Here is a 13,432-nt window from a genome sequence, read left to right as displayed (position 1 = left end):
ATTCACACCTGAAGACTCCGTAAAGAGCATCTTATTATAATGGGTGTTTTGTCGAGCAGCCTTTCACCTTATTATCCACGTCATGTCAAACTTTAGTGCCTCCTTTGCTATTTTGATCTTTCCCTTTCAAGGGCATTCAACAGATTCGTGAAACTACTTTAGCATGGCTGAGCCGTGGCTCCGTTCTCATGGGTCATGAATGCAGGGAAATCAGGCCTTGCAGCTTGCATAGTGCCAATGGCATAGGATGCTGGGAAATCAGGCAGTGCAGATGTTTCCATGATGATACTTTTAATGACTGTTATCTGTTTTCTCCCTCTTTTTTTTAAATCAAACTTTGTGCTTTGCTTTGCTTTCTGAACATGTAGGACTGACTTCCCATTGGCCAGCTTCAATTACTCTGCTAGTACTTGTGGGCTGTTGCCAGCACCTAAAATGGTTGCCACATATTTCCTGCTAACATTTTTCCCCTAAGCAAAGATGCCTGGCTCAGAAGTTGAAAGAACAGAGAAGACAAATCATCTCTAGTTTGGAAAGGCTAAGAATAGAAATATGAATAATTTCTTTTCTTTTTCTGCAGGATGAGGCAGCTTGTTCTGTTGAACATGGTGAGGTCTTTTGGTTGATTTGTCATGCTGCTCTTTCCTGGAGATCATTCTTAGCTGACTCCCCTTTATTTTCTCCTCTGCCACCAGCTGTACTGCCTTATGACAAGCAAAGCAAGTCACATGCATACGAATAAGCCCAACACTGGTTTATTGGCAGAACTCCATTAGCCTTCTCCACACTACTCTGACAGCTTGTGCACTGATGCTACATCCCAGCAGTGCTGCAGTTCTCAGGTCACAGCTGCTTAGTGGCCCTAAAGGCCTCTATGCCATTAAAGTATAAAGCTTTGGGCTCTAGCATTTTGAAGTCAATGGGGCTTAAGGAAAGCCTGTTGACATTCTTCAAACTTTTTGTGTTGTTGTTGAAAAATAGCCTTGTTCCAAAAATGAAAATTTTTACCAAAAGAGAAAGCAATTTTCTCAAACTTTTCCATTTTTTCCAAAGAAACCACAAGTCAAAAAATGTTCAATTTCCATTTTTCCCTTTTTTTTTCCAAGTGGAAAAAAAGCGAGACAATGTAGTGAAAAAACCTGAAAATTCAAACAACATTTTTTAGTCAAAAAACTAAAGTAAATTTTTTTGAACTAAACCGAGTCTGGAAAATTTTCATGAATAGAAACACAAAAAATGTAACCAACCCTAGTATTTATTAATGTAGTGTCATTTTTCCTGTTCATTAAGACAATGATTTCTCCAATAGACTCCAGTTTTACATGACAAGAACCAGAAAAAATTCTTTCTTGTGTGCCCAGCAAGGCAGAACCAGTAAGAAAAGCAATATTTTGCGTAATTTGTCAGGAAAGCTGTAACACACTATAGCTAAATATATTCCCTATTATTTATAATGCATGGAACAAATCAAAGCTAAGCTGTCTCTCTGTGCTTTTCATATGCTTTTTCATTTGCATTTGTTCCTTTTTTACAGCTCACATTCTGTCCCTTACATTGCGGCTTAGTTGATTCTAAGATATATTGGGTCATTTAGGGATATTTTAACATCCGCTCCAAGTATTTCACTAATCACAGTTGCTAACAAAGTGAGGATTTATGGTTTCATTTCCAAAAGCTTAGTGCGGTTCAGTTGTCATGCAGACACTGCCATATTACTTAATTGCTGCCCAATGGTGTTTGTGCATCTGATTCACATTGCTGTTTATTGGTGTTTGGTTTTAGAGCCCATTTGACAGTGGTTTCAAATTTGTGGCTATAGGACTCTGAGGAGATGGGCTTTGTTTGAGTTGATGTACTTCCTTTGTATGCAAGGAGATAGCTACCTACTTATATAGCCTTCAGTCCTGTAGTATCTGAGCACCTCACAGCAGTTAATATTTATTTTATCTTTAAAACAGCCCTCAGAGGTAGGGAAGTATTATTCCCATTTTACAGATGAGGAACTAAGACAAAGGGTAGATTAAGTGACTTGCCCAAAGATATGCAGAATAGCACAGATCCTAAAAGGTATTTAAGCTCCTAACTTCCACTACAATCAATGGTAGATAGGAGTCTAAATACCTTTGAGGATGTGGATCAAACTCTATAGCTGAGCCTGGAATTAATCCAGATCTCCTTTGCCCCACTCTGGTACCCTGTCCATTATACACCTGGTATGCTCTTGTCTTGGATGTCCACCTATTTTGGAAAAAGTTGCCTGGGAGTTTATTTTCCTAAGCATGTCCTATTGGAATCTTTCTTGATATCACTGCCTGAATTAATTTTTAGTCACCTTCATCAAGTCGGTAATCAAAAGAACCATTTCCCTCTTATGGTCCATCATCTAAAACAGAAGCCCCAACAAATCCACCTGCATCCAAGCCAGCTAGTTCCTTTTTCTCTGTGCAGGCGACAGGTGCTTCCTATTAGCTCAATAGGCCACTCTGAAGATTTTGCTTCTGCATTATTAATCCATAGAGCATCTTTGAACAGGGCAGCCAATTAAAAAACAGTTTCCTAATGCAGGATATCTGATGTGTGATCAGAGGTGCGGCACTGCCAGCAATGGTAAATCTTTGAGTTTTACAGGACACAGGTACCATGTAAGTATTCTCAGTGCACAGTTCATAGGCTGTTGAACGATATTAATGTCATCCTCTGAGCCCACGTAGTGGATGACTGTTTAACTGGTAAGGAGGATGTAATTTAAAACAAAACAATGACTTTTTTTTTTTTTGGCAAATCAGATATTAAAATGGCATTGGGATCTATTGCTATAAGCTTAATAAAATGTAGCCTGTAAACCAGTCTGTTGACCGAGTGTTACTGTGTAGCAACATGCTATATGTTAACAAGCCCATGGGCTGAAGTCAGTACTGAGACTTGCAACGTGTGCATTTCTCCTGAAGTCAATGAGGTGTCACAGCTTGGATGATGGTGTCAATTTTTTCTTTATGCACATAGTAGTCATCATAGAAAGAGAACATGCAGAGCCCTTCTATGCTGAATGCATCTGTCCTTTCCGTCTCTGCCTGGCAGCAACTGCAGGACGCAACCAGAAGTAGAGCGCAGGCTGCATTTATCTTCTTAGGAAGTGCAGGGCAAAACTAGTGACTTCAGGGCAGGTCCACTTGGTAAATTTAATGGTCTTCTGTTGGCGTAGCATTATGAATGTCAGTGGAATTATTCCAGTTGAGGATGTGACCGAGTGCCACATGCTGTTAATGTAATCAAGTCACCTTCTGGCTTCTGCTGTGGCACTTTCACATGTGCTGAAGAGCTTTGTATCGTGAGGTGACTTGCCTATGGTCAAACAGGAAATATGTGGCAGAGCTGAAATAGATGGGATTAATCATATGACCACAGAAAAGCACATTCTTAAGTGCTTTGCTGAAATAGGGCCTGAATCACTCTATGCCTCAGTTCTCTAGCTGTAAAATGGGGATAATGATACTTCCTTTCGCTCATCCTGTGGCTTTGTCTACACAGAAACTTCCACCTACTTAAATAAATTGGTTTAGTGAAACTAATGCAAACTCCTGAGCGGACACCCTTATTTTGGTAGGAGAGGATCTTTTCTGTTTAATTTAAACCTTTTCTCAACTGACTTAAACTACATCCCCTCCTCCCCCAAACCTAGTTTTATTAGGCTTTCAAGTAAGTGTAAGCCAGACCTCATCACTGGACTTTTGAGTGCGCAGTTCCAATGTCCACCCAGGCCATTACTGAGCTGCAAACTGGTGCGCTGGGAATTCACAGCCTGGCTTGCTGCATAGTAACTCGTACTGTAGACAAGCCCTAATACTGGAATAAGAGTGCTCCCACCCAGAATTTTGACCAGATTTAAGGCGATCTGTCTAAATTCACGCCACAGGTTGTACTGATGCAACTTTCCTGTGTAGGTCTGTCCTGAGCATGTCTTGCCAATAGGTTGTAAGGAATTTGGGGTGGGGATTGTCTCTTAAAATAATAATAATTAATAATTAATAAACACTTAGCCCTTACATTGCACTTTTAAACCATGGATCTCAAAGCACTTTACAAAGGAGATCAGTATCATTATCCACATTTTACAGATGGGGAAACTGAGGCACGGAGAGGGGCGTGACTGACTCAAGGTCACCCAGCAGGCCATGTGTTTGGTTTCAGTAGCTGCTGCTGTAACAGAAGTAATTTGTCACATTATTCAGATTGACTGACCGATTTTGCAAAATAAAAGTAATTGTATAATGATTGTGTTCCATACAGGCGTACCTAGGTAACACTCACTGGCCTGGGTTATACAGGAGATAATCTAACTGTCTCTTTCGGCCTTAACGTATGGGTCTCAGTCTAACAAATTTGAAAGATACCAGTTTAAATTCCTCTCTGTTTCATATAGTGGAACCAACATATCTTAATTCTCACCAGTAGATGGTGCTGGTTGTTATTGTCCAATGTGCCTGCGGTAAAAGTGAACTCACTCAGCTGAATTAAACCATGAGGTTTAGGTGCATTTTACAATTATCTTGCCATCAACAGCAAAATGCTAGTGTTCCCCAGCTGGAAACCCTTGTTAAAAAAAAAATGGAACACACCCAGTAGGGACGTCGCAAAAGAGAAGGAACTAGGGAGCATGAACGAAGTTCAAACTAAAGTGCTGTTAGTCTGTGTGTTCCCAGTGCAGGCTCAGTGTAGCGTAAACACCTGCTCACAGGGACAAGCCCTGTCAAGTATCCAAAGCTTCATTCCATGATATGGATTGTGCAGAACTCACCAGTCTAGAACAGGATGCCTGAGAGCTAAAGCTCTCTCAGATTGTCCCTTTACTCTCCTACTAGACTGCACATTAGCTACCTCAAGAAGGTACTTTTATTCCCATAATGCACCCTGTACCCTAGTTTCTGAGCACCTTGAGTGTCGTTTTGCTCCCAACACCCCTGTGAAGTAGGGCAGGGCTATCATCCCCAGTGTACCGCTGGGGAACCTAGGCACGGAGAGACTAAGATCTAGATTTTAAATGTGTTTAGGTGGAAAAGCAACTGGCCACTTATCACTGAAATACTAGGAGCGTAAACAAACCCTTTACAAATCTGGCTCTAGGTGACTCGTCCAAGGCCCCACAGAAAGTTTGTGGCATAGCAGGGAGTTGAACTCTATTCTCTAGTAGCCTAGGTTAGTGACCATCTGGCCTTCTCCTGTGTTTGAGCTTTCACCTTTTCCAGTGGTTTGATGAGGAGAGCGAGGACTTATTAGGATTTAAGTGGTATACAGACCTTGTCCCAGTGAATTTTACCCACAAAATATATATCTATATCTCCTCTGGCTGCATAGGCCCAGATTCTCTCCTGTTTTGGCCACTTAGTGCTGCTCAGACGCAGTGGCAGAATGTGATGCTGCCTGGCTGTAAAGTTAAAACAGACCACTGAAGTCTTAGCCCTCCAGCTCCTCGAAAGGACCAATAGGTACGTTTGCATAGGGCACTTCAGTAAAGCTCTGATACCCGTTAGAAATGCCTGTGCCTCTGTGTGCTCCTTGCTCCTGCCTGCACGACCACGCTATGCTGATCAGAGACTCCCTCCGTGAAAAGGGGTCTAGCAGGCTCTTAATCTAACTGTTCCCCACTTCCACCTGCCAAGCACGTCTCCTTCTGTCAATCCGCACTGATGAATGGCCCCATGGACACACCCTAGCCAGCAGGTGTGGGTTAGAAGCAGCCCCTAAGCTGCTCTAATATATGACCGTTGGCCACAGTCAGCATAGATGCACCATGTGAATCAGGAAGGTGTAACTTGTTCTGTGATGCCTTTTCCCAGGTCTCCTAGAGTGAGTGTCTCATCACGGAGAACATCTGGGCAATGTTACACTCAGTGCCATCACAGGAGGCTAAGAACTTGAAATACTGCTGTATCTCTGGGCTGCAATAGTAAGTCATCGAACAAAACTAATTGTGGTTTATCTCTTGAAACTTTTCCCTCGCAGTCCATTTTCCTCCTCCTCAATATGTGCTTGGGAAGAGTAGACAAAATGCCACTGCGGGTGCTGGTTTGTGCTCATTCTCTGCTTCTTTACCGTCTCTTCTTTCCTCATTTTCAGGGTCAGATACTGAGGAGAATTCAGCACAGCTGAGAGGGAGGGCCACACAAATGCCCTTCCTTTCCATCCTTGGCAGCCTTAGGGCCGTTCTGATTTGCAACAGCTGCCAGTGGCTCCAAGGGGTTATTCTGTCAGTGTGGTGTTATTGGGGGATGAGAAAGCAACGGCTTTGCCTGGCCATTCCTGTCCACTATCGGCCAGGAGAGAGGTATGCCATAGGAGCTGCTATCAGTAGGAAAGATTCAGGGATGGAGCTTAGATATAGGTGAACTTGGTCCGGGTGTTTCAGAAGTTACAGGAGTAAATCTTGAATACTGTATGAACTGCAGTACCTAAGGATCTCTTACTGTACTGCTAATTAAGCAATACCCACAATCCCACTCTAATTCTGATTTTCGTTTGTGGGAGTAAGTCAGAGCTTTAATATGATTTGAAAGCACTTTCATGAATTTAATAGTAGTAATGCTGGTAGCAAAGACACAGATTTGCATTTACAGTCATACGTGGAATCAATATCCCTTTAATTCACCAAGCAATAAAGAAAACCCTTGTTTGTAGCAAGTATCTACTGAAAAATTATGTTTCAATGCCATATGGAAAGATCATTTGATAATTATTTGTCTTTTTAAACCTTGCTGTATTGAAATGATGATATTAAAGCATGCTTTATTTGTGCTTTTAAAATATCATCTGGAAATTGATTAGTTTTGCATTACTATAGAACAATCAGTTGGAATATTAAATTATCCTCAGGGGCTGCTGCTGCTTTTCATATTTTATAAATGCAAACATTTGATTTTTTTTTTTTGTAGCTACGACAGCTTTGCTTACAACCAAAATTGCCTCAGCAATTTTCCTGCATGGGAGTGATCAAAACAGTTCTGTAATTAACAGCTGGAACATCCTTCAATATTTGCTGATTACCACAAATCAGATTTTCAATTTCTGGGGCTAAATCAGGACTACGTGACTGTTGTCAGAAGAATGTAATGCTTACAACATTTGCTTGCCATGATTATCATATTTTTTTCTTGAGAATCAATGTGACACACTTTATTTATAGTAACTGATCCTGTACACCAGAGGTGAATAAAACTGACCCATCTTTTACCAGATTTTCCTTTATATAGATTGACATCAGCATCACCAAAGGCCAGATCTTCAACTGGTACAAATGAGAACAGTGCCATTGGTTTTAAACCAGTTTACACCAGCTGAGGATCTGACTCTGATGGTTTAATATGTATGAACATTTTAAACATAAATATACATACAATATATGATTAGGGACCCAATCTTGTGAGTTCCTGCATGCCTTCAACTGAAGAGAAAATTAGCAGCATCCACAGTTAATATGTAATAAAGCATCTGATGCAAGTTGATAGGTAACAGAAAATAGAGGTTGATAAATTAAGGCAAGGTATTTGGTAGCTGGAATATTGTTTTATATGGGATGATAGGAGTGAGATATTTAAAACAGCAGTTCCCAAATACATCGGCCAATTGTTTGGTCTTATTTCTGTTACTCCAATAAGACATGAATGCCCCTTTGCAACTGAGACTCTGTGTGCTCAAAGGCCATACTGATTTTGTAACTGATGTTAACCCTAGCAAAAGAAAATAGGCAACTAAATTCAATTCAGGGATTTGACAGAGGTGTGAAATTGTGCTGGGATGAGGATGAGAACATTTAACCATGGCTCCTTCTCTGTGCCGAGTGGAGTCATGACACTGAGCAATCAGTCAAATGAGAGAGACAAAAATAGAAGGCCTGAGCTTTGGAAAACAGCACTTGAAAGTACATAGAAAGGCAATTACTTTGTGTGAATGTGACAATCTGAACCTAAGCAAAGAGTCTGCTAAACAGTCAATCACTCTGCTTTATATCTGTCTCCATCAGTCAGGAAAAAAACCTGTGCTTTTTTAAAAAATAAATCGGGGTCTACACATGCAGCCAAATACAAAGATCTTTCTTGTGCAAAATAGGAAAAGCTTTAAAACGTCCTCACATTCTCTAGGCTGGTTTATATCGTATTTGCTGTTACGTTGTCTCCCCCTGTGAGAATCTAAGCCCTAAGAATTTGTTCAGACTTTCCTCCCATTTAGGTCATCCAATCAGGGAATGGGAACAATACCATGTGACTTAGGCAGCCACTCACACATTGGTTTATATTCACCCTTGTGCAGAGGACTGGCACAAGGCCATTGCGCGATGTAAGTCCTCACAATAGGGGTTGAGTTGGATTTAAGTGCTGTGCAGGGGTGAATTTTGCTCACTGAGAATAGCAAATCAGGAGCCAGAAATCCTTGCAGGAAAGTTAGTGAGCGATCAACTGGATTTGTTCACATAAAAGATTCAACTAACAGTTGTGAACTGTGAACAGATTAATAAAAATTAAGATCTGTTAACATATCCATTGGGAATACGAAAAAAGAGTTGGAGGAAGGACTAAATTCACCAAATGAACAATTTTTGCAAATTGGTTGCCTGTCCCAAGCAATCTTTGTCACTGCTAAATTGGACTACTATCATTCTTATTAACCCCTAAAAAGACCAGTTTTAATAATTACACTTGCAATGTGGATCAATGTTATACTGATTCCAAGAAAAAAGGTTTGCTACATTTGATAGGCACTTCTACAGACAGATTAATTTGGCCATAAATTTAAGGAAGCGTTTTGAAAAAAGTTGCGAAATTCTTAATATTGTTGCAAAGATTAATATTGCTGAGATGAGGAATTTCTCTTATTTATCTTTCTGACCAGAGTTGGCTATCCTGGAGCAAACCATAGAGGAGAATTAAAGATGCAGTTACCCTTAAACCGAGGCACTGATTTCTTCTCTCTTAAAACTACCTGGCTTTGAAATCTCAGTGACGGTAGAATCATAGGAGTCAAATAGAAAAGACGAATGAGACCATCCAGCTGAAGTAACTTCCAACCTAGGCTGAGAGTCCTAACTTCAAGCACGTAGCTACCCCTTGAGGTAGAGGCAGGAATCAGTGGCTGACGTGGTGACCTGTGCTATGCAGGAAGTCATACTAGTTGATCATAACAGTCCCTTCTGGCTTCATAATTGATGAATCTAAGGGAGTCAGGTGCCCAGCTCCTAGTGAAAAGCCATCAGGAGCCAGGTAGCCAATACCCTTGGAACCATTTGAAAATCTCAGCCTCTGGGCCCCACTATCATGTATATTAAGACAGCTTTACACCTCTCTAATGGTATAAAGGGACCTTAAGGTGGCCATAAATGACAGTCACACCTATTTAAGGCCTTTTTACATTGCCAAGGCAATAGTGAGGCAGGTCTACATTGAAAAGTGACTGGCAGAGCCACACCCCTGAGAGACATAGTGCAGCTGAACTGACCCCTGGTATAAGCACCTTCCCAGGAATGTGGAGTAATTATTGTGATGGGAGAACCCCGTAGTAAGCCACTGTAGGTCAGGGGTTCTCAAGCTGGGGGTCAGGACACCTCAGGGGGTTGCAAAGTTATTACATGGGGATCGTGAGCTGTCAGCATCCATCCCAAACCCCACTTTGCCTCCACCATTTATAATGGTGTTAAGTATATAAAAATGTGATTTTAATTTGTAAGGGAGGTTGTGCTCAGAGGCTTGCTGTGTGAAAGGGGTCACCAGTACAGAAGTTTGAGAACCACTTCTGTCGGTAGTGTTATACACTGAAGCACTAGGGTGGCACAAATGCAGCGCTGCATCTGTGCTGCTGCAGCGTTTTAAGTGTGGATGTAGCCTAAGTTGCAAGAATCATGCCCTCTCTCTTTTCCTTTTTTAATGCTATTACTTCTAATTATTTGCTGTCTCTTTACATTCTTGTAAGCCCAATATTTTGTACTCATTCAGGACCACCAGGTTTTATTTGTATTTTTTTGCTTGTTGCTTTTTTTTTTTGCTTGTTGGTATGTCCTTCAGTTATTCTTTCCCAGAGCTCTGGATCAAAGGTGCTACATGGCTAATTACAATAAAAGAGCATCTGATAAGGGGAAAATAGGAGGTCACAAACTGGGAGTGCATACAAAAAAATGATGTTCCTGTCAGAATGGAATATTTTTTCATCTAAAGGCTCATTAGCACGTGGCAATGAGCTGCTTGCATCAATGACTTAATAAATTGGAAATAAGCTACAAGGGTGTAGCTTTCAATAATATTTTGGACATGAAGAGGAGGTAGCCCTCCAGCAGGGAAGTAATGAATGGTGCTAGCTAACTTCTGATTTTCTTCACCCAGGGTTTTCTGTGTTTACATGAACTCATCCGCTTAGCCATACATCTCATAAAACATTGCGATCATAGAAGATCCAGCATAGGATTTGAGCACAGCAGTCTTGTCTCGGCATCGTTAGAAATTGTTTAGAAGATTGTTGATGGGATTTTGGTCTTTTGCTGCATACTCCACCTTAATTACATCACTGACACCCCCAAAGCTTTAGACAGATAACAGAGGAGTCTGTAATACCTGCTCTAAGCACACTTGGTATGGTCAGAGGGATACGCAAACTTCTCCGGAACGGCCACAGAAATCTTCTGAATCTCACTCTAGTTCAAATGACTGCGGTAAAGAGACCGTGGGCAGCCATAAAATATTGGGATGAAGATATCAGTAGAGCGTGGAATCATCAGGATGGGTTTGGGGCTAAGGGATGGCTCTGGACCTCTGGTTACACTTTCCTGAATGACCTTGGCCAAGTCCTGGAATCTTTCTGTGCTTCACTTCCTCATCTGTAAAATGAGGACTTCTTCCCTCCCACCCTTTGTCAGCCATATCTCCACCTTTGTCAGCCATATCTCTGCCGGCAGGACTCTCCCCTCCTCCCCATGTGTCCCGATATTTTCTTCATCCCATCTGGTCACCCCATCTCCTTGCCAGTCACGGATTGTTCCCTGTGGAACATTTTTTAGTGTTTTCTCCAGGCTAGTTTTAAATGTCCCAAGTAATGAGGTTTCCCTTTCCTTTGGGACACTATCCCACACATCTCACTTTCTAAGTTCCTCCTGATATTCAGTCAGGTTTTAGAATTCCATGTGTGTTTCAATATACCTAATTTATGGCTAGATCAACAACCAGGACCCAGGCTAGCCACCCTCAAGGAATGCAATGTAAGGCCTCAGCACAATTTTTCTCTACAGCTTCAGGAGTTTTGCACAAATGTGACTTGGGACGAAATGTAAAGTTGGATGTTGTCAACATTCAGTGGTGGGCGGTATGCTCAGATACACCATACAATTAAGATATCTATTGCCGGTATGCCATACCAGAAAGACACAGGAGGAGCAGAACGTGTGGTCGCTGGGCAGCCCCACGCCAGCAGCTCCCCTGGCACAGCTGTACCGCCCCCAGCCCTTCCATGCAGCTGCGCCTCCAGTCTGGGGTCTGTGCAGCCCTGCTGGAGGACAGGGCTGAGGGTGGGGCTGGGGAAGGTACAGCTGTGCCAGAAGAGCTGCTGGTGTGGGGCAGCCCCACCTTTTGCTCCTTTCGTCGCTGCGGTTCTGGAGAGCCCTGCTGTTCAGAAGTCTGTATCCGGTGAAGTGGGAGGACAGAACCCCCACCACCAGGTAACATGGGATGGGGAGGGGATGGGGAGAGCGCAGGGGGCCCCGAGCTGGGGGCTGCGAGGAGTCACATGCCCCCCTTTACCTGGTGCCCCCCTTTGCATCCCTCCCATGAGTCGCCTATGCGCAGCGTACCGGTAAGCGATCAGTTCTACTTGCACCACTGTCTACACTGGCACTGTAACTGATCTATCTTCCTCCTTCTAGAGGTGGGTCCTCTAGGTCCCATGGGTTCAGCAGTGTTGGGAAAGCCTGGTCTTTCTTGGCTGGACTCTTCACGTCCCCTGGATGAATGGAGGACTTTCACCCTCCAGTGCTCTCCACCTTTCTCCAATACTAATGAAGAAGAAAGAAGCAACTTTCTTCTTTTTATGCTTCCCTAGCCACAAAAAGCAACCAGAGACTTTCCGTCAGAATGACATTTATTTCGTAGTAAAAGAACAATGGAAATAAGAAGGGACAAAAGCCTGATCCGTGGCTCTGATCCATGAACGCACATATGCATGTGCTTAAAGTCACACATATATATTGCTGGATCGAGACCCATCAGAGAGAAGAGAGAAATGTAGCAGGCTCCATCTGAACACAGATTCACAGTTTTCTTTGTGCCATTGTGTCTCTCTCCGTGTGTAGAAGTCAGAACAGATAAAAGCTATAATAAATCACATTTCTTTCTCTTTTTATACAGGTCCGTATCCTGATGGAGTTCAACAATTTCCATTTCTCCAGATGTTCCACCCCTATCTAAGTACCTTCATTCTGAATAACGGAAGGGCACAGAGGAGTTGCTTTTATCATCAGGTTTTCGCCCTTGCACAATGACAAGTAGAACACATTGCAAAAGGCTAAGGCCAAGGAGAAGATTTGGCAGGAGTCTGACTTTTCTGAGAGCTCAACAATCAGCATATTGCAGGTTCGTAAGTGGATTTGAGCCACAAGATGGCAAATGGCAGAAATAAGACTGTCCCCACAAATTAGGAAAGACGAGTAGTAGGAACAGCAATTCCAGAACAGAGATATGGTCCACTGAGTCCAGTAGCCTTTGTTGGACTGGGGCCAGGATGCTTAAGTGAAAGAAATAAAATCCCCCTAATGAATTACAATAAATTCCTCATAATTTTGCAGAGAATGCTATGGAGAAGTTTTAACTTGACCCCATGTGTTTAGTGAGCCATTGGCTTATGCTCCAAAGCATGTGATATATGCCATCATGTGCCAGCAATGCCCCTTTGCCATGTACATTGGCCAAACCAGACAGTCTCTACGCAAAAGATCAAATGGACACAAATCAGTCAAGAATCATTACATTCGAAAACTTGTCAGAGAACTCTTCAACCTCTCTGGTCACTCAATTACAGATCTCAAAGTCGCAATACTCCAACAAAAAAACTTCAAAAACAGACTCCAACGAGAAACTGTAGAACTGGAATTAATTTGCAAACTAGACACCATTAAATTTGGCTTGAATAAAGACTGGGAGAGGATGGGTCATTACACAAGGTAAAAACTATTTCCCCATGCTATTTTTTCCCCTACTATTACTCACACCTTCTTGTCAACTGTTGGAAATGGACCATTCTGATTATCACCTCAAAAGTTTTTTTCTCCTGCTGATAATAGCTCACCTTGATTAAATTACTCTCGTTACAGTTAGTATGGCAATGTCATAAACAGATAGCTAAGGATTAATGTTTCTTTTACCTGTAAAGGATTAACAAAGGGAACCAAACACCTGACCAGAGGACCAAT

The sequence above is a fragment of the Chelonoidis abingdonii genome, chromosome 19, assembly GCF_003597395.2.
Source record: "Chelonoidis abingdonii isolate Lonesome George chromosome 19, CheloAbing_2.0, whole genome shotgun sequence".
In the NCBI taxonomy this organism is placed as follows: domain Eukaryota; kingdom Metazoa; phylum Chordata; order Testudines; family Testudinidae; genus Chelonoidis; species Chelonoidis abingdonii.
The sequence above is the reverse complement of the archived record's forward strand: the minus strand, read 5'-3'. Positions refer to the sequence as shown.